This window comes from Anguilla anguilla, chromosome 2 (assembly GCF_013347855.1).
Source record: "Anguilla anguilla isolate fAngAng1 chromosome 2, fAngAng1.pri, whole genome shotgun sequence".
NCBI lineage: Eukaryota > Metazoa > Chordata > Actinopteri > Anguilliformes > Anguillidae > Anguilla > Anguilla anguilla.
The window spans coordinates 59,031,334-59,049,674 of NC_049202.1; the positions used below are offsets into that span (position 1 = coordinate 59,031,334).

At 40.9% G+C, this 18,341-nt stretch overlaps 2 protein-coding genes across 2 annotated transcripts in view; both read right to left on the bottom strand.

Annotated features, from left to right (window-relative positions):
• LOC118219848 (hemicentin-1-like) overlaps nucleotides 1–18,341 on the bottom strand; it is a 508,226-nt gene that overhangs the window by 234,012 nt on the left and 255,873 nt on the right. The gene's annotated exons all lie outside the window — the stretch shown is intronic.
• Nucleotides 1–18,341, bottom strand: part of LOC118219862 (high affinity immunoglobulin gamma Fc receptor I-like) — a 221,744-nt gene that overhangs the window by 171,998 nt on the left and 31,405 nt on the right. The window lies entirely within an intron of this gene.

Here is an 18,341-nt window from a genome sequence, read left to right on the forward strand (position 1 = left end):
GTCATCAATCGAGAGCCATAATACTATCGGGGAAGTTTTATTTTGCCTTCAAAAGTCTGGTATTCCCCATTCACTTTAATGGGGAGCTCAATGTTTTGCCCCTGAACAACGAAGACATGCGCAGTACAAGCATATTTCCGGGGCTTCGCCGCTTAGGTTGGCTGAGCTTTCCTGTCTAGTCATATGCATGCCTATGGGTTTACCTGATGGTGGAGAGGGGTAATGGGCCGTTGGGTATCTCTTGTCCTGCGCATCTTCAAATTCCCTCATCTTCCGCGTGCAGCCCTTTCTCGTCAGGAGTCCAAGCTGGTCCTGCGGCACTCTGACAGAGGACGCAGCCACTGCCCCCGTTCAGCTCCCCTGCAACGCAGTAACGCACAGAATACGCATTATTCCACCCGTCGCATTATTGATCATATCGTTCCACCTTTCAATTAAATTAGCACAAAACTGGTTAAGTTACAATTCAGACGTCACAATATTCCCTATTATTCATCCAGCGAGTCTCAATTACATGGCAGATAGTGATCTGTACGCTTCACAATAAGCCAACTTAATAAAATATAATCTAGCTTGCAACCAAAACACTTCATATTTTCACACGAAAATAAATATTTATAGCCACCTATCAAGGTATTTGAATACTCAACATTTTGCTTACAAAATAAGATAAAGGTGGCTAAGATTACAGCTATTAAGTGGTAGAGCAGTACGCTATATTCAACAAGCTAACTTTAGCAAGCTAAATAGCCGTCCTCGATTTCTTCATTGTCATCTTAACCACGTGAACGTGAACTTTCATCACAGATATATATTTGCTAAACGACGTAAATCATCGCAAAAAAAATGCTGAAACAATTAGCTATATTCTGTCGCTAGCTTCGTGGAGCTACATTCACACTGCACTGAAAGCTTACCCGGAAGTCTTGTTCGACTTTACCACCGTCGAACTGCAATGACGTCATAGATAAAAAGATGAGCACCGATTGGTCAGGCCAGTTAAGGGAAAATGGTAAATGGGCTGGTGGCTAGACTAACGTTTTCGAGCCAAGTACAAGTTATTTGCTGTATAGCACTGCCTGTTTTTAAGTTCATCTCACTTACAGTCGTTTCTGAACCGATGTTGCTTTAAAGCAATATGTATACAAATGCGTACATATTGACAGTACAGTTTCTAAAGTGCTATGAGTATCTATTGACCTCGTGCTGAGTGCCCACAAAAGACTACCAAGACTGCGTTTTCGCCCTTGTTGAGTTCATGCGGTCTTGTTTAGGAACAGTTTTGGCTACAGTTTCTGCAACACAGCTGACATGAGCAGTACAGAATTCGCAGCATGTTCATGGAGTGAGACCAATGAACTGTATTGAGGTAAGACAGCGGTTACTGCACTGGTGCTGCCCGGCGCTATGGCAGCACGTGGTGCTGAATGGACAGCGGTCACTCCTGGCTTCCGGGCTGATGTACAGTATAATGCTCGCGCCCTGGAGACCTTCGGATTGAAATTGTGCTGCAGTAAGTAATACATGTTATAAAACCTTTGCATTAGGAATCAATAAAAATGTACAACACAATAAACGTTCATATACAGTGCCAGTCAAAAGTTTGGACACACCTGACTGAATGTATGTTTCTCATGATCTTAAAGACATTTTGATCTAAAGGATTATGCTGAAATGCTTGAAATTAGTTTATTAGACAAATATAAATAGTGAAGTTGATGCCTATGTATGAATGTCTTTACAAAACTAAAATTTTAATTTAAAAAAAAATGTTTTTTGAAATGCACCCCCAACAAGTAGTTTTCATTTAGAACTTCAGTGAAATTTAGAGATGGAGAATGTTGAAGCACAATGATTAAATCATAATTTTAAAGGCACAAATAGTAAATGTGCGCCTTCAAAAGTGAATTTGTGGAATGTCTTCTTTCATTAATGTCTAATGCCTACCAGTTGTGTTAAGACAAGGTAGGGTCGGTGGAAGGCCATCATTTCTGGTTGTAGTAGTCCGTAATATGGCAAGAACAGCTCAACTTAGCAAAGAGGAATGACAGTCCATCATTACTTTGAGAAATGAAGGTCAGTCAATTCAGAAAATTTCAAGAACTTTGAACATTTCTTCAAGTGCAGTGGCAAAAACTGTGAAGCACTATGATGAAACAGGCTCTCATGAGGATCACCACAGGAAAGGCAGACCAAGAGTTACTTCTGTTGCACAGGATAAGTTTATTAGAGTCACCAGCCTCAGAAATGGATAATTACCAGCACATCAGATTAGAGGCTTCAGAATGCTTCACTGAGTTCAAGCAGCAGACACATCTCAACATCAACTGTTCAGAGGAGACTGCGTGAATCAGGCCTTCATGGTAGAATTGCTGCAAAGAAACCACTACTGAGGGTGACAAATAAGAAGAAGAGACTTTCTTGGGCAAAGGAACACAGGCAGTGGGTATCAGACCAGTGGGAATCTGTCCTTTGGTCTGATGAGTCCAAATTTGAGATTTTTTGTTCCAACCGTCGTGTCTTTGTGAGACACAGAGAAGGTGAACTGATGATGTCTGGATGTGTGGTTCCCACCGTGAAGCATGGGGGAGGAGGCGTGATGGTGTGGGGGTGCTTTGCTGGTGACACTGTTGGCGATTTATTTAGAATTGAAGGCACACTTAATCAACATGGCTACAGCATTCTGCAGCGACATGCCATTCCATCTGGTTTGCGCTTAGTTGGGCCATCATTTATTTTTCAGCTGGACAATGACCCAAAATACACCTCCAGTATGTATAAGAGCTATTTGACAAAAAGGAGAGTGATGGAGTGCTGCATCAGATGACCTGCCCTCCACAGTCACCTGACCTAAACCCAATAGAGATGGTTTGGGATGAGTTGGACAGGAGAGGAAAGGAATAGCAGCCAACAGGTGCTCAGCATATATCGGAACTCCTTCAAGACTGCTGGAAAAGCATCCCAGGTGGCTACCTCATGAAGTTGGTTGAGAGAATGCCAAGAGTGTGCCAAGATGTTATCCAGGCAAAGGGTGGCTACTTTGAAGAATGTAAAATATAAGATAGTTTTGATTTGTTTTACCTTTTTTTGGTCATTGCATATATCACTTTGTGTTATTCCATAGTTTTGAAGACTTGACTATTATTCTAAAATGTGGAAATTGGTAAAAATAAAGAAAAACCCTTCTGTGAGTAGGTGTGTCCAAACATTTGACTGGTACTGTAGTTCTCTAAAAGTATAATTTATGAAGATATTTACATTCTAAAAGCTCCTAGAAATGGAATTGACATCAAGCTGTTTATCAGAGTACAAACACAAACACAGAGAAAGAAACTGCTGCATCTGTTTATTTCACACATACACACTTGCATATGCACACCCCGTTTTTTTCCTGCCACACACAGGAAGATAGCTGCAGAACAGTTATAAAATACGTGGGCATATCTTACTTATCTGATTACCTCCTCTTGAAAAAAAAATGAAAGTATAAAAATAACGGACGTTGCGGCTCATTAGCTTCCCGTCGTGAGCACGTGATCAGAGTACAGAAACCACACGATCGGCTCTAACCTGCAGCTCTGTTTATATTTCAAACAGAGGAGAGAGGAGCATGGCACTAAAATGCAGACGCACTTGGTAACCGTTGAAGCTTCCTGCAGCTGTGTTTGGGTTAGGATACTCTGCGATTTCAGAGGAGATGGCAGCCGCTCTGAGAGCTTCTCAGTGTCACAGTTAAATGTGTAACTTTCACAGCTTTCTTCAGGCCAGCGTAGTTCAGCTGGGCATGCTGGAGTGATGCAAATTTCTATTGCAAATTACACCTCAGCCAACATAATCAATTTGTGAATAATATTTCTGTAAATAATATTCCATACATCATTTAGCGTTCTCTGATCTCAAAAAGCAACTAAACTAAAATTGTGATCCTTGGGCACTTCTTTGCCTCCCTCATCATCTTCTTCGCTGTGTGGGGGGACCACATGTGTCCCAAACCTTGCTGTTTTTTTTACAAGAAGGTTGCTGAAGTTTGCATTTCCTTCAAGATGGAGTCTTCAAACACAATAGTTAATCCTCTTCCCAGGCAACCCTCCCCCAGGTCCCAACTCAGTATCCCTCCACCTCCCATCTCGCTCTCTGCCACCATGGCTCCCCTGACCTACTTTTTTCTTAGGATTTCCTTTAGAATAATGTTACAGGTTTAGCTGCGTTAAGATAAGTTACCTGTTTAATGGTACCTGCATTTATTACAGTGCAAACTATTGTTTTGTGGGTCAATATTACAGTTATTAGTTATAAATGGGCATCTATGCCTTCTTGGTGAATTGCCACTTATTTATTGATTTATTCATTCATTCAGACCAGAGATTTGTTCCCACTATTTGAGTCTTTTCTTCCTCCTGGGGAGGTTGTGACCTCACTTGCTGGATTCCTGGGGATTCAGACTGGGTATGGGCCTGAACTAGTATTTCCTAGTTTCTGTTTTCGGGAGAAATATCTGGAGCACCACATGAAGAAGGCCTCCTAGATTATTAGATGATTGTTTGTGCTGTTTAGAGACCCTTAAGGAGGCATTCACATCCATCTGGCCTCCTGTGGTTAAGACCACACCCACACCATGGCAGGCATATGAACCCCACACCTGCACAACACCATCAAAGCCCTTTACTGTTGAGACGGTTTACATGTCTGTTTAACAGACCAGAAAACTCTATAGTATAGTTAATACATTTACTACATTTTAAAAACTACTGTGATCAGTCCAATCATTCTGTATTTGTGACTCCTGCTATTAAAAATAAAATAAAAAACATGAAATAATCATATGTTATGCTTCTGGAGGTTCATTGTACTTGGCAACAAAGCGAGTAAAATTCAGTGTTTATTAAATGAAGAAATGAGGTCACAAGGAAATGCTGTTGGGATGCTGTGTATTTCTCCATTGAGCATCAGTGCAGAGCTGCAGTGTCAGGAAGCACACACCCTGGTGGTTGGGAGGAGCATTGCGGTGATTGTCAGCCCATTCTAAAAGTAAAACAATGGTATGTGAGAACAGTTATTGCTCACACGTGGACACAGATGGGAAAGGAGATGTTTAGAGACGTTTGTGCAGCCTGGCTGTGAGCTTCAGGTGCTCATTGGTCAGTGTCATGGCGGACGTCACATGTTAAGCAATATGAACAGGGCTGACCACACTCAGATCACACAGCTCCTGCAGCAGACTGACAGCATGGAGGAGGAGAGGAACAGGAGGCTTTAGCAGCATGAGAAAAAGACTTCAGAGATGATCCAGTGAGAAGTAGAAGATGAGAAGAACCTGAGGAAGGAGATATGACAGAGGGAGGAGCTCCAGGGAGTGAAACAGACCAGAAAAACTGCAGAACTGTGATGATTAAAGCATGATGTCAGAGGAACTAGAATATTCTCACTGCATTTTACTCCAGGGCTGAACCTCTCCTGTATTAAACCCCTGTCATGACACTACCTCGATGGATGACCTTGCTCTTCTGAACCAGATATTACTATAAAAGGGGATGTCTATCTTACCAGCTAGTTTAACACCTCAGACCATAATCTGTCCAACAATGATTATTTGCGATGACGGATTCCCCATTAGTTCTCTATTGCCATTTAGCCCGTCTTTAACTGTTGATACCAAGCTGTCCAGTCAGAGGATGGGTTCTTCCTCTGTAGCCTGATTCCATGTAAGACTGGGAACCTTTTTATCATCTATGTTTGAGCCCTTTATTTTGTACTTGCAATTGTTTTATTTTTATTTATTTATTATTATTATTATTATTATTATTATTATTATTATTATTATTATTTGCTTTTTTGGGGTTGAGACTTGGTCCTGTCAAGTTTTTCTTTCTTTTAGCTGGGTGTCCTCAGACTGGACAGAGGGACAGGCAAACAGCCCTCACCTCGCCTGCCTGTCTCAGCTGATAGGCAGAGGGGTTACCAGGGGAGACTGGAAAAGGGTATCCGGCAGCAGGGACCCCCATCCCGGCCTTTTACTTTACACAGACTGGCTGAGTCCCACACAATGGCCCTGTGCTCCGTCTGTATGGGAAAGCAGCAAACTGGGTGACCTTTCCACAGAGCGCAGCCACAACTCATTAACTACAGCCACTAAATGAGCTGCGGCGTGATTAAACAGCTGCTCTGTGTTTGTGTGTGTGTGTGTGTGCGTGGGAGTGTGTCTGTGTGTATACGTGTGTGTGTGTGTGTATATGTGTGTGTGTGTGTGTGCGTGAGCGTGTGTGTGTGTATGTGCGTATGTGTGAGTGTGCATTTGGGTGTGTGCGTGTGTGTGTGTGTGTGGGTGTGTGTGGGTGTATGTGAATATGTGTGAGTGTGTCCGTGTGTATATGTGTGTGCATGTGTGTGTGTGTGTCTGTGTGTATACGTGTGTGTGTATGAATGTGTCTGTGTGTATACGTGTGTGTGTGCGTGTGTGTCTGTGTGTGTGTGGGTGAGTGTGGATTTGTCTGCGTGTGTGTGTGTGCGTGCAAATGTATGTGAGTGTGTGTGTGTGTGTGTGATGGAGGATGTAGAATGGTGTGGTACAAAGCCTGTTTCTCATTACCCTCATTTCCCCTCAATCAACATGCTCCCCACTTCTGATTGGATCTCCTGATTACAACCACATGCAAGGGGTCACGGGTCAAGGGTCACAGAGGTAGTGATGTAGGAATGTGGGGTACAGGCAGAGGTCGCAGGTCTTTGCTCTTATAAAACTAATCTTTAAAAACAAACAGACACAATACAAAACTGGTGCAAGGTTTAGCCAAGTACTTCACTGGCTGACTGTTTTCCAAGAGTGCTTGAAGTTCAACACCAGACAACATGAGATGTGCAAGATCTGAATGTAACTTTTAAAATGCGAAGGCTCATTGTGCCGTATAATGAAATTTCATTATGTTGAAGGCATACATGTATAGCACTGGAACACATATTTATGATCTATTTTTTCTGTGTTTATTTAATTCCCATTCAGGAAGACAAAACAGAATGAGTTCCTCTGTAAATGAAGGGGGCTGAAAGCCTGTGGAAGGTTTCCTGCAAGTCTATAACCGTTAGGGAAAGGAGTTTTCAAGTCTGAGGTTGGAGGTTCGATTCCCAGGTGGTGCACTTCTATTGTACCATACGCACAAACATACCATACACATACCCACTCCCCTGTGTTCTGTTCCAATCACCTGGATTTGGGCAAACATGTTCGTTATCTTCAAAATAGGTTAAACATTGTCAATGTCTGATGCCTCACATGGAGACAAATGACTGCCAGAGAAAACACCTTTATTGTGCACTTTAGAAAAAACAGAGAAATAGGAAGCGAATCTGTTTTTTTGTTTTTTTTGGGAGATTTGTCACTAAATTATACTTATACCTATAAATGTTTTGGTTCCATACTAGATAAACATATGAATTTTTACAATGGTATAGGGACTTCAATCGGACTCCACAGGGAGAGCTCTGGGACCTGTGATAAGCAAACTGAAGGTCTGCATACTTTATAAGTACAGGCTTTCAATAAAAACCGAAGTGAGCCACTATAGTATTTGGACAGCGAGCTTCCACCTGGCTGTCGGTGTGCATGTTACTATGCGCTTTCATGGCCTATGGCCTTCTCCGGCATTTCCCAGTGAAGTGCTCCAACAATAATCCATCTGCATACAGTACATACAAAAGAAAAACAAAGAAAACGAATGGGCAAAAACTTGACCGCGAGATGTGAGATGTCGCTTGGACTTCACAAAGGGGAAATTCCGAAGAGTGAGAGTGAGTATGAGGTCATATTTTTAGGGAAAGGATTACAGTGCAGACATTCGCTTTGCATCTGCTGATTGCTAGATTTCATTCTTAACTATTTATAGTAGTTGCATATTCTTTTTCTTCTTCTTCCTCCTCTTCCTCCTCCTCCTTCTTCCTTTCTTCATCTTCTTACTCGTTCTTTCTTCTTCTGTCTTATTCCTCTTTTTTCTTCTTTTTTCTTTCTTCCTTCTTCTTTCTTCCTATTATTGTTGATAGCTCATTTCTGATTGGGTATGTTAGTTGCTATTATCCACGACTGTAACATTGTTGTTGCTTAAAGGTTTAAATTTATATAACAGGAGCAGGAGCCACTAGCGTACTGCCGGTGCCAAGAAATGCAAGCATAGCAACCTATGTTAAAAACCTTCACTGCAGACTCCTCTACCTGTCTCAGGTGCACCAACAAAAAAATTTTTTTTTTTCTATGCCGACAAAAGCATATGTCATGGCTTGAACATCGCTATGGAAATTTCTAGATGGGAAACATATGGACCAATGTAAGTCCTCCTTCCCATGTTTCACAATCCTGGAATCCTCTCTCTCTCTCTCTCTCTCTCTCTCAAGGAAAAGTATTTATAACTGGGACGCATTCAGCGCTAGTATGATGAAACAAAAATCCTGGATCCACATAAAGCCAGCAGAATAACGTTCCAAAGTTTGACACAATGATCTGATCCATAAATCGCAAAGCAAACAGTGTTGTAAGTGAATGTATGTTTCCCTTTGTTTTCCCTTGCCAATTGAGTGGTATTGTGAAATGTATATATTTTTACTATATATATATATATATAGTTAACCCTTTGTGTTATGCACAAAATCCATCATTCAGTGTGGCAGTGAAAGAGAGTTCAAAGAGCATTATCATCTCCCTGACAACCACTTCAACTCCTGTACTGCTCAGCATGTGCAGAAATCATAGACATCCCCTTTCTTGACCACAGTGATCAGGGTGCAATAAAGAGGACTGGTGCTGTGGCTAATGACACTGGTTCTGTGATTTTTTTTTTTTTTTTCTTTCCCATATTACTTACATTATGTTATTAATGATTTTTTTTACATTTCTATTTCCCATTATTATCCAAGTGGGTGCTACACATTGGAGGGGGTTAGGGTAATGAGTTTACACCCGCCACTTCACTGTAAAGCGCTTTGTGATGAAAGACGCAATAAAAATTCAACCCTCCACCGTTAGTTCTGTGCAGCCGCAGGTGACTTTCATTTTCAACCAAGACCAGACATACAAACATTTAATCCAAATCCCCAGTTAAAATATATGTAATACAGGAATCAATTGTGTACTGTTTGCACATCATCACATTCATTTTTCTGCGTTAGCTTTATTTCCCATTCAGAGAGCCAAATTTACCAGACCAATCCTCAAGTACTTCCAAAAATGTCTCATTAACTATTTTCTTCAAAATTAGCTGCAGCGACTGTTGAGATTCCACTCCTGCCCCCAAGCAGCAGGATTATGACTTAAATGATGTCACAGTTTTCAGAATTACACCCTTAATGATGTCACAGTTAACAGGATGACAGCTTTAGTGATGTCACAGTTAGCAGTATTGTGGCTTTAATGATGGCGTAGTTAGCACGATTACAATGATGTCACAGTTAGCAGGATTATGGCTTCAGTGATGTCACTGAATAGTTTTCGAGTAGTCCTGCCGCTTACGGGAAGGTCATTTGAGCAAATAACGAGGCGTTAATGTCATGTGGCCAATTAGGGACCTTGAATCAAGGCAGTCATACATATTCATGATGTCGAACAACAACGCAAGGGAGCACGTCTTGCATAAATTACTGACGTTCCTCTGTTTTTAAGGTTCAATATCCACAATGGTAAATTCATCACCTCTTGTATTTGTAGTTTCCTGGCCTCTAGTAAATCGCTGGATCCTACAGTGAACCAGTTGTTGCTGCATATAGGTATGTTGGGAAGACGTGCATATTCAACTAAAGGTCCGTGTTTTCACTGGCTAACAAACCCTCCGATTCATTCACAGGTATCCGTCAGCCAGAGCGAGTGATTGATTCGCCTGTCTGAGGTAGTAAAGTGAGGGTGTGTCTTCACCAATCAATGTGCGTGCATTTCTGAGGCTTAAGGTAGGCTAGAGGTATGGTAAGTAGGATTGCCTTATGGCCCCCAATTCATAGCAATTGTCCGGTTACCTTGTTTATTGGTTTGTTTTCCCCCCTTTTAGGTTGCCAAGGTGTACTGCTGTTTTGCCTCTTTCTTAGCGTAACATTACTTGCCTAAAACTTATCAGCTATTCTGTAGGTTTCCCCTGTTCCTATGATTTGATAGCTTTGTCAGAATATGCTATGTGTTTGGTAGTTGTACGGCACTTGCTACCCTGAACGCTCATTAAGTGTATCCGCGCTGGTCGTGTTTTACTGCAATTGTTCGGCTGTTAAATCTCCTTTTTTTAAAACCTTAAACGGGCTACACTGTTTGTTGGCGGAGATACGGGAAATACTGTAGTGGGCCTACCCTTGACATTTCAATTTCGAAATGATCGAAACTAACCAACTGGTTCTTTGTATTTGATTCATTGTTTTTAACTAGATCTATTGAATTGCTTAAATTAAGGTTGGCCGTGAGCCCAGCGCTGCTCTGGTGGGGAGGTTAGCTTGGTGGTTAGGTCCCTCATTGTTTGCGTTCCTAGTGATTGCACTGAATCACTTATTTAACACGAATTTGATGTGTTGAAGATGAGGTGGCACGCATGGTGCAAAGTAGAATTTACTTTAGGACAGCCCGTAATTGCTAGTAACCCTCCCACCGAGTAGGTTGTCTGCTCACTCCTTAGCGCCATCTAGTGGCCATTTTAGTCATTTTTAACAAGGGTAGTCTGGAAGTCCGTGTATGTATTCTGATGTTAAATTAATAAAAAAATTGGTATCATTGCTTAAATTCGTCTGCTATTTTCTTGTAGCTTCTAATTGTTTTGGCTATTTGAGCTTGATTCTTTCCATACAGGTACTTCCAGCCCTCTATTTTAATCTCAATAAAAGTTAAAATCATTTCTTTTGAGCCATGTCTCTGTCTTCCTTCAATGAAAGAACCTGAGAAACTGTTGTAAAGTGTCTGAACTGTTTATTTCCTTGGGCGAAATTCCCAAGGTGGCGTGGTCTGGCTATTTACCCTTACCCATTGCCACACTGACAACTGTTGCCTACATTGGCTCAGTTGGCCCTGGCTTACTTGATAGGGTGTAGCGCTATGACTTCACAATTAAACTAAAACCAAATTGGCTTTATAAACATTCCTTTAGATGTCACCCATTGAGTCACTGAACACAAATCATACTCTGATCAGGATTTCAGTATGTTTTGTCTTGTGACTTTTCTTTTGGTTTGTGAATCACTAATACCCAGTGTAATGAACACAGAGGCTACAGTGTCTCTGGTATGAAGGCAAATTGTCTGTGGTAGAGTTTATTTCAATATTTATTTTAACATTAACAGACCTGGGAAACTGCCCAACACTAAAAACATACAGTGACTAGATGCTGAGAAAGAAACAATGCTTGACTGTTTATCTGAAATACGAGGACCCAGATTATTATTATTTTTTAAAGGGTCAGACGGAATCTGCGGAGATGCATTTAAATATAGGGCACTGGTGTCATTACATTTTATTGAAAACTTGTTTGTGTCTCACACATGTTTTCATTTTTTTTGTGTAAACTGCGAGTACAATGCTGAATTATACCGTGTGCTCTGTGTAAACTGTCAGTCCTCACCAAGGCACATGACACTGTGGTCTCGTGTTCATGACTGACTAAATTAACAGTGCTTCATTGTCAGGGGATTGATTACCTCAGTATTAACTGAGCTTCATTGTCAGGGGATTGGTTATCTCCGTATTAACTGAGCTTCATTGTCAGGGGATTGGCTACCTCAGGATTTACTGAGCTTCATTGTCAGGGGATTGGTTACTTCAGTATTAACTGAGCTTCATTGTCAGGGGATTGGTTATCTCAGTATTAACTGAGCTTCATTGTCAGGAGATTGGTTACCTCAGTATTAACTGAGAAGTGTAGTATAATGGGTAAGGTTCTGGTCTTGTAAATACTTGTGTAAGTCCTTCTGGATAAGAGTGTCTGATAGGAAATCTCTGTAATGTATGTCTTGACTGTCTAAAAGTAAGCCAGTGAGATGGGTCACCTGAATGTCTAGCCACGGTCCAAGCTTTATTCCTTAAATTAAAATAATTTGACAGTTCATGTGAAAACCAGGGATTACTTTTATTCAAAGTTTTTTAAAGGGAGCATGTTTATGAACAAAATAATTAATAGTGTTCACGAAAAAGCCCAGTGCCAATGCCAACATGCTCATAATGTTTTATTTTACATTTGCAGAATTAAGCTCTTAAGATTTGCTCCACACTGTGAACATCTTCACAGTTAACAGTTTTTGGTTCCCAATACATTCCAGAAAATTGGTAAACAATCCCAAAACCTACATTTGTCCAGCTTTCTGGTTATCCATTAAATAAACTCAAACTTTAACTTTTGCAACAATAAAATGATCAAAGCCTGTGGAACATTCCTATTGAAAACATTATCTGACAATCAAATGGAATCTAACTGAAATCTCACCCAGATCTTCTGGAAAGGCTTTGTGTTAGCGGGTACGAGCCAGCCGCAGGAGAACCTTTTTGCACCTCTTTTTTCCCCACAATGCACTGGGACATGACTCTGAACTCCCACTGAACTTCAGGAACTTACAGGAGCTTTCTGCTCATCCACATTAACTGAGGAATGCACCGAATGGTAACGCCATTACAAGACAATGCAATTATTATTTTAGTTTGCTTTTAAATAGAGAAAAAAGCGAGGGCTGCCTATTAATTTCATATTGAATACCTCCTGTTGCCTGGTGACAGTGGGGAAATTCCGCAGGGTTGTGGGGAAATGTATCTTTGCCACCACCCTCATATCCTCCCCGCCCACACACACCTACGCACACACGCATGCCCACACACACACATACACACACACACACACACACAAACAGACCTGCACACACATTTACTCTAAACAAAAAAATCTGTTACCATAAGTCGGGACTGAACTGTGGTAAAAAGTATGAGTCTGTAATTCACCAGAAAGTGCAGATTTTCCATTGTATTGGCTGGGTCTTGACCCAATAACTGGCTCGTAGGTCCCAGGGTAAACGCACTCCATCTCTAATTGGCAGGCCCACACCAACGTCACACTGCCCTCATCAGTCACCCTCCCCACTAGTGTCACAGTGGGGTCAGGGTACCAGCACCATAAGCAACTGATCTTGAGTGCTCTGGCACTGCGCTTAATTTCATGAGCTAACGCTTCTCGGGGTGGGTGACCAGTTGTAAGCTGTGTCTTCAACAGAGGCCATCAGCCCTGGTCCTGGAGAGTGTGGCTTTTATTTGGCTGATCATTTCAGCCTTTTTGAATATCTGGAAATGAAACTAGCCAACCAAAACAAAGAAAAGTCTGAGAGTGCTTCCCAAAAAGAAAGCAAAAGGCAACAGAACTTCCAAAAGAGGGGGAAAAAGCACCATCTTTCTCAAATAAATAGTGACTAAATGTTCTAAAAAAATGTATTTTTTTATTGGGATAGACGGTTCTTTTTTTTTTCTTTTTTTTTTTTAAACAGTCTATAATGTTTATAATTTGGCACAGATCTTCCTCTGAAGAAAGTGTGCTCAAACTTGAGGCAAAAAAATGACCCGTTTTTTTTTTTTTAAAGTATTCTTGTTAGTTCCTGCTAATATTTTGAATGCAAGGTTAAAATAAATAGTGCAGTGACTGTGTGTGTGTGTGTGTGTATGTTAAAGTGCGTGTGTGTGTTTGTGCTTTTCCTGAGTGACACTGTAATACCCAAGTATATCCCCAGGGGGTGTACTTGCAGCTTCATGCTGCAGACATGTAGATGTTCAAATCAGAGTTTGAATATGAATTACCCATATTCAAAACAACAACAGCAACAATACCTCTACTACAACTACTACTAATAATAAAAATAAATAAATAAATAAATAATAAATTATTATTATTATTATTATTATTATTATTATTATCCTAATTCACACCATTTTGTAATTAACAAACATTTGAATAAAATATTGCATACAGTGACACAAAATCATAATCATGACATTTTTATTTAACCTTTATTTACCCAGGGTACGTTCGCTGAGCACGGATGCTCTTTTGCAGGCACGCCCTGCTTAACACTCATACACATTCACACCTGGGAGCTGCCCAGTACAACCACAATCCTCTATTGTTGGCCACTGAGCAGTTCCACTATATATCAGCACCCCAAAACTACCCACTGGTCAACAATATTGGGAGAATCAACCCCACCCCCACCCCCCTCCCTTCATTTTATAAATTCCAATCCTGTCCTGCAAGGTCCCACAAAAATCTTACTTTTTGCTGAATTAGTGCTGTTTGTGACTGGGTGACTGAGGTCCCCACTGTTCCTCTTCTCCTCTGGTTTCTCGCTTTCCCGCTCCCTGCAGACACATCCCTGTTTCCTTCGATCGTTCCCAGGAAAGCCGTGGGAATATTCCTTCTTTCAAAAAAAAAAAGAAAAAAAGCTGAAATTAAAACAAAACAGAAAAACCTCTTCTGGATAACCCATTCACACCGGATGACATGTTTATCCTGGGATAGCCAGAGGGGAAGCCGTCTCTCTCTACCCCATAAGGACCATAAACCTGCTGCTATTGTCCTTCTGTTTCACATTACTGTGATCTTAGTTCAATTTTATTTTGAAGAGAGTGAGTGTGAGTTGTGGAGGGGGCGGGGGGTGTTGTGTGTGTGTAATGAACAGGCTGATGGAGAGAGGGTGTCCAAATACACTTCAGCTGAGAGAAAGAGAGGCAGAGATAGACTGAGTGAGAGAGACCGACAGAGTGAGAGCAAGAAAAAAAGAACAAGACAGAGAGACAGAGTGGGAGTGAGAGAGAGAGAGAGAGAGGGAAAGAGAGGAAGCCTGGAAACAGGAGCCTGCTTGGCCTAAACTGAACTTGTCAAAATTGTGGCAGGCGTTTGTGTACACATTGCGTATAAATAAATATAACATATACACTTTCAGAGTGACTGAGTCCTTTAGCCAAGCCGCATATAGCATGGAAAAAATGTAAACTATTATTGCAGATGCATGCAGTCATGAAAAGGTCATGTGCACTGTTTCCCGGATTTCAGAATTCTGCGACCCCTTCTGTGTGACCAATTCCAAATATAACTCTGCATTTTTTTCTGTGTTCATGATTCCAAGTACAGCTCTCCTACCATTCCTTTGTTCTGGAAAGCTAAGCTGACATTTCTTTTTCATCCTCAAATTCCTGGTAGAAATCTTCCGCAGTGTTTCTATGGTCAGGAATACCGCATTCTATTTAGTTTTTGGGTTTGTTACCTCCACCCCTGAAGCTCTACCAATAACAAAGCCCTTTAGAAATATTTTCATGGTAGTTAGTGTAGCTAATCATTAGTTTTTTGTTTTGTTTTGTTTTTGTTTTTTGTTTTCAGTATAAGTACTTTGGGGAAAAAAACTTGAAAATCATGAAATGTAGTGTATATCACTGACTATGTTGGAGTACATTTTGTAAGGAAAAAAGGACGTCTCTCGAACGTGATGAAAAAGTACAAAGTTTATTTCCAATACCGGCAGTGACAAAGCGCACGAATGACACCTTGGATTCAGCAGAGTCAGACTGAACCACGAACCTTTCCAGAAACTGCTTCTTATTTGTTTTCGAAGCTTTGATCAGGAGTGTTGAATACACATACTAAGAAGGATATAGTCAGTTTTTTAACACTTATCAATTAGGCCGTAGTGTATTGGCTGTCCTGTTGTGATTGAATTAGCACGTCTGTTGGCTTGGATGGTTCCCAATCTCTCACTCCCGGTCACTATTCTACCATTGTACCAACTGTATTGTGATAATGATAAGATCAAGGGAATGTGTGGCCAGCAGACAAATTGGCATCAGAGACAGATTTCTTACAATAGAAATTTTCATCACTCTCGCGTGCCCAGCTGAACTACGCTGACCTGAAGAAAGCTGTGAAAGTTGCACATTTAACTGTGACACTGAGAAGCTCTCAGAGAGGCTGCCATCCCCTCTGAAATCGCAGAGTATCCTAACCCAAACACAGCTGCAGGAAGCTGCAACGGTTACCATGTGCGTCTGCATTTTAGTACCATGCTCGTCTCTCCTCTGCTCGAGATACAGACGGAGCTGCAGGTTGGAGACGCTCGCGTGGTTTCTGTACTCTGATCACATGCTCATGAAGGGAAGCTAATGAGCCGCAGCGTCCGCTATATTGGTACTTTAATTTTTTTTTTCTAGAGGAGGTAATCAGAGAAGTACGACATGCCTGTGTATTTTATAACCGTTCTGCAGCTTTCCCCCTGTGTGTGGCAGGAAAATAACAGTGTGTGCATACGCCAGAGTACATGTGTGATGCAGCACTTTCTTCCTCTGGAGAAATGTGAAAGTCCGTATGTTTGTGTTTATAGTCAGGTAAACATCTAGGTGTCCATTCCATGTCAGGGAGCTTATAAAAAACAAAGGTTATCTCAATAAGTTATTATTTAAGTGCGTTATATCAACGTTTATTGTGCTGTATACATTTTATTGATTCCTATTAGAAATGTTTCATAACATGCATTAATGACTGCAGCACTGTTTCAATCCTGAGGTCTCCTGTACACGAGCATTATACATCAGCCCTGAGCCAGGAGTGACCGCTGTCCATTGAGCACCACGCGCTGCCAGAGTACTGCAAATATCATTCAGCACCACGTCACAGCAGTCTCACTCCGTAAACATGCAAGACTGAAGCTGCGATTTCTGTATTGCTCATTTCATCAGTGATGCGCCAATTGTAGCCCAATCTGTTCCCAAAAAACACCTTGTTTGCTCACCCAGGCCGAAGGTGCAATCTCTGACAGTCTTTAGGGGGCACCCAGCACGAGGTCAACAGAACCTTAGGGCTCTTATAACTATATGATCCTTATGTAGGCATTTGAACGGATACTGCTTTAAAGCAACATCGGTTCAGAAAGGACAGCAAATGTGATGAACTTCCAAAGACACTGCTATTATGTTAGCATGAGCGATAGCACAGTATAATGAGTAGAACTGGTCTTGTAACCCAAAGGTCACAGGTTTGATTCCTGTGTAGGACACAGCCGTTGTACCCTTGAGCAAGGTACCTAGCCTGCATTGTTTCAGTATAAGTGCAGCTGTATAAATGGATCCAAAGTAGATGCAATGTAAAAGTTGTGTAAGTCGCTCTGGATAACAGTGTCTGCTAAATGCCGGTAATGTAAATCACTTGTAGCCTACTTCCTCAAAAACGCTTGTCAAGCCAACAGCCTATCCCTTCATTGCCCTGGCCAATTTGTGCTGAACATTATTTAAGATCAAATTAAATGCAGCTATTCTCATTTTTTAATTTTGATTGTCATAGTTCTGTTTGTTTGCGTTTACTTTTTTGGGCCGCCAGATGGCGGTACTTCAGTTTGTAGTTCTGTTCCTTTTCCCTGTTTAATTGTATTATTGTTTTCAATTATTCTATCATTGTTTTTTGGTTATCTCGTTTTCCCTTCCCTCTCTGTGGTCTTATTGTGCATTGTGCCCTCCTGTGTCTCGTTAGTGTCATGTCTATTTAAGTTCTTTGCTTCCCTGGCTCGGGTGCTGGTTCCTTGTGTTTCCACATGTTTTTCTGCCTCTGTGTTTCTGCCCATGAGTTCCTGCCCTGCCCGAAGTTCTGTACTGTATGTTTTTCTTCTTGCGATTTTTGGATTTTCTGTTTTCTGTTTTTTTGTATTTTTCTTTTGTGTTTTTGGGATTTCCCCTGCGAGGCATTTTTTGGTTTCCTGCGTTTGTTCCTTAGTTTTGGTAATTAAAGTCATTGTGTGAATTTTTCTTTTGGAGTTCTTGGATTTTTTTACTCTGCATTTGGGTCCATTCCCTCGCCAGTCCTGACAATGATGGCCTATTTATTTTTCATATGTGATTACTCTTTGTTATCATCGAAAACTTCATGCAAAAACAGAAATACCGCAACTAATAACATTTTTAATAACGATATGCTATTACAAGCAATATCAAAATGACAATGTAGTCAAAATAATATGGTGGAATCAGCATAATATAGCATCAAGAGAGACAAATGCCAGAATTAGACTACTTATTTATTAATATTTATTTTTCACAGTGCATCCCCACGAAGAATGAACACAAGAAAGTTATGACTGGTAACATTGTTATTACAGTAGTAGTATTAACAGTAATTATATAAAAATAATATAATAAAAACAATCGAGCCCTCAGCTTCTCTCTCCACATTCAGCTCAGCATTCCTGTTCGGTTTCTCCTCCTCACACTTGGAGTAGATTGTGTTGTTCACCACAGTGGAAGATGCTATAACTGACCTACTGGGGATGTTACATTACACATGTTCATTTTTTTCATTTATTTCTTATGTTAACAAAATAAAGAAGGAACAAAA